At 43.5% G+C, this 4,161-nt stretch overlaps 1 long non-coding RNA gene across 1 annotated transcript in view; it reads left to right on the top strand.

The window, feature by feature from the left end:
• LOC106815528 overlaps positions 1-2,055 on the top strand; it is an 8,177-nt gene extending 6,122 nt beyond the window's left edge. The window contains exon 3 of the long non-coding RNA XR_001394757.1: positions 1,973-2,055. This is a non-coding gene — a long non-coding RNA (uncharacterized LOC106815528). The remainder of the gene's footprint in view (positions 1-1,972) is intronic.
• The last annotated feature ends 2,106 nt before the right edge of the window (positions 2,056-4,161 follow it).

The following is a 4,161-nucleotide window of genomic DNA, read 5'->3' as shown; positions in this document are numbered from 1 at the left end:
CCTCCCCCTCCCCTCCTCCTTCTCTCCCTCCTCTTCTCTCTCTCTCTCTCTCTCTCTCTCTCTCTTTCTTCTCTCTCTCTCTCTCTCTTCTCTCTCTCCTCTCTCTCCTCTCTCTCTCTTCTCTCTCTCTTCTCTCTCTATATATATATATTATATTATATATATTATATACATGTATGTATAAAGGATATTCATCCTTCCATCTGGCATGACTGACAGATAGGCAGCTCTAACTAATTATTATTGTGTATTTTTGGGACGTCCTCAAACACAGGCAAAGCAAATTCTACGATACGCATGAAGATTAATAGGGAGACACGCGCCGGGCCGAGCTGTTTTAGACTGCCACCGGTTCACTAGTTTGCGTGTGTGTTGCAGGTGAGACGATGGGACCGCTGGCGGAGGAGCTGCTCGGCGCCCGACTATGCACGTACGTGCCACGGCACAAGAACAATCTCGCGAACGAATTCCGCTGCTATGCAAACTACCCGACGGCCGTGCTGGACCACTGACCACTGTCCACTGCTGCCCAGCGGACAGCCAGACGGACAGATGGACGGACGGACGGACAGACAGACGGATGGACGAATGGACAGACGGACGGACGGACATACGGACAGACGGACGGCTGTGCTGGACCACTGACCACTGACCACTGCTGCCCAGTGGACAGCCAGACGGACGGACGGACTGTAGTACTGCTGCTACTACAACTGTCACGGTGTCAGCGGCTATGGTTGGCCATCGTACTCAAATGTAATTATTTTTACCGTGGTAGTTATGACACATAATTAACCAAATAATAACCACAGTTAAATTATGTGTATCAGGGCCTCTGATTGGGTAAAAGGGCTATAATTTAACCGCTGTAAAAATAATTATTTCTGAGTACGATCGCGCCAACCATATGCGATGACAGAACATGAGAGTCAAAGTGCTGAGAGAGATTTAGAAGGCACAGTTGTTAGTAATACTGTTGTTAGAGCTGTATGACTGGCTATGAGCTTTGTTGTGTAGCCGATCATGTGTCAAACAGTCATGTTTGCCTGTGTTTGTAAATACACCGTTGACTTCAATTTTATACATGCCTGATGACATCATGTGTGTTTATTTTCGCAAAATTGTTGCAAATATAACCTTTTATCTATCAGTCTATCGATGTCTGTCTGTCACTCTGTCCATTTGGAAATCTATGGACCCTTCTCAGCCCTAGTACAAACACACACGCATGCACGCACGCATGCACACACACAAAAGTACACACACATATGATTATAGGCGACTGCAATCAGTGTAGGATTATGTAGAGTGATAGAGCAAGTGCATGTGTAGTACAGGCAACCAGGTATATGTTATTCACGACTCGATGTTTCGATTATGCTCTACATCTATGTCTACATCTATTTATATCTATGAATATGTATGCATTTCTTTGCCCCCTTCCCCCACCCACCCACACACACACACACACCACCACCACCACACACAGACACACACACCACCACCACCACACACAGACACACACACACACACACACACACACACACACACTATGTGACTATTTTTAAAATTACAAATTTGGCGTCGGGTAAAAATCGCCTGTTTCGAAGTCTGCCTATAAGATCAAATTTTTAATAAATTAAATCAAATTTAATGTTAATCGACCAATGATAATTAACTTTAATTTTATTATTCAAAAATACTATCCTAATAGCTTGTTTCTGCTATTATCAAATGCTTGGTAACATGTTCAGTTGTTTATATATCAAGATATAGTATGCTGGTGATAGATCGATAATCTTATGTATTGAGTGAGTCTTTATCTGCCTTCCAGCCACGCAGAGTTGATGTACGGAAACATAGTCACTATTATATGCTACTGCGATATTGAGTGCCTATGCTATAATGATAGCAGTATCTTGAATGGTTTATCATTATCTGATGGAAAGCATTGTCTTTGTCTGTCTTCCAGCAACTAAGTCAGTTTTGGTATGATGACGAAACAGCTACGACTCTTGCTCAGGAATGTTTGCAGACGGTCTCACCAGGGGGCAGGTGCGTTCACATTCGTTTACTAATGAATTTCGGTTGTGCAGCTGTTATACTAACTTCCTGTCCTGAACTTCAATGCATAATTAAATAATAATTTTATTAATAAAGATAATAATTGGCCAAATAACAATAATTTAATAGTAATTATAATATAATAATCATAACAATAATAATAGCACGCATGCTGTTTCAATGCATGACCATTTCTTAGAGCTGGGTTTGGCATTGCAATTTCTAATGCCACCACTGCTACTCCTACTACTATGGCTACTCCTCCCAAACAACCCCCAAAACAACCCCCCCAGCCCAGCCTAGCTGACTAATTTATGCAACACCTGCAAAACACATGTTAACACTGCACTATGTTACTGCTGCTCATATACTGCTATTGCTATTGACGACTGCTACTACTGGTCGTCTACGCTATGCTAGACTACTGTTCTACTACTACTACTCACTATACTACTACTGACTCTGTCTACTGCTACTGCGCTACTGCCTCATGTGCCTGTGCTGTGTCTGTAATGCTACTACTGGTTCTGCTACGCGACTGCTAATACTACTGCTACTACTACTACTACATACTGCTACTGCATAATGTGCTGCTGGTGCTGCTGCTGCTGCTGCTGTGCTGCTGCCCTGCCTGCTGCTGTTGCTTACTGCTACTGCTATCTACTATACTACTGTCTACTACTACTACTCTACTGCTAAGTACTGCCAATGCATACTACTGCTATTGCTATATGCTATAGCCTCTACTGAATCTTTGACTACTGCACTACTCTACGGCCTATGCTGCCTATTGTACTACTGCTATTGCTATGCTATTACTGCTCTCCACCGCTACTGACTGACTTGTACTGCTACTTACTCTACCGTACTGTGACGCCTACTGCTACTACTTTACTGTACGTACTGTACGCTATGCTACTACTCTACTGCTACGCCTACTGTGACCGGTACTACTACTACTCTACTGCTACCGTACTGGACTGCTACTGCCTACTTACTCTACTAAGCTACCGCTTACTGTGACTGCTACTGCTATCTACTCTACTGCCCTACCGCTACTGCTGAACCGCTATGACTACTTACTCTACTCTTACGCTACTGTGACGTACTGTACTACTCTACTTGCTACGCTACTTGTGACGCTAATACTTATCTATACTACTGCTAACGCTACTGTGACTTCTACTGCTATGCTGCTATGCTACTACTCTACTGCTAACTCACTGCTACTATGCTGCTACTGGCTACTACTAACTACTACTATACTCTACTGTCGCTACTGTGACCTACTCATACTACTATACGTACCGCTACTGTGACCCTACTATACTACTCTACTGCTACGCTACTGTGACTGTACTACTACTATCTACTGCTTACCGCTACTGACTGCTACTACGACTACTCTACTGCTACCGACTACTGTGGACTGTACTATACTACTCTACTGCTACCGTACTGTGAACTGCATACTACTACTCTACTGACCTACGCTCACTTTGACCGCCTATCTACTACTACTCTACTGCCACCGCTTTACTGTGACTGTCTACTTTACTAAATCTGACTGCTACGCTTACTGTGGACCGCTAATTACTACTTACTCTACTGCTCCGCTACTGGTGAGCTACTGCTACTACTCTACTGCTACCGCTACTGTTGACTGTCTACTATACTACTCTATTGCTACCTCTACTGTGATCTGCTATACTACTACTTGCTAACTGCTACCGCTACTGTGCACTGCTTACTAGCTACTACTATTACTGCCACGCTACTGTGACTGACTACTGCTACTAATTCTACTGCTACGCACATGTGACTCTACTGCTAAATCTCTACGTGCCACCTACTGTGACTGCTACTGCGTACTAATCTACATGCTACCGCTACTGTGACTGCCTACTACTACTATTTCTATTTTTACACTGCTACTGTGAACTGCTATGCTTACTCTCTAAATGCTACGACTACGTGACTGCTACTTACTACTACTCTATTGGATACCGCTATTACGGTACTACTCACTATCTATTGCTACGCTACTCTGACCGCCTACTACTACTCTCTACTGCTACGCTACTGTGATGCTACTGC

This window comes from Priapulus caudatus, unplaced genomic scaffold, assembly GCF_000485595.1.
Source record: "Priapulus caudatus unplaced genomic scaffold, Priapulus_caudatus-5.0.1 Scaffold1138, whole genome shotgun sequence".
NCBI classification, from domain to species: domain Eukaryota; kingdom Metazoa; phylum Priapulida; class Priapulimorpha; order Priapulimorphida; family Priapulidae; genus Priapulus; species Priapulus caudatus.
The sequence above is the reverse complement of the archived record's forward strand: the minus strand, read 5'-3'. Positions and strand labels throughout refer to the sequence as shown.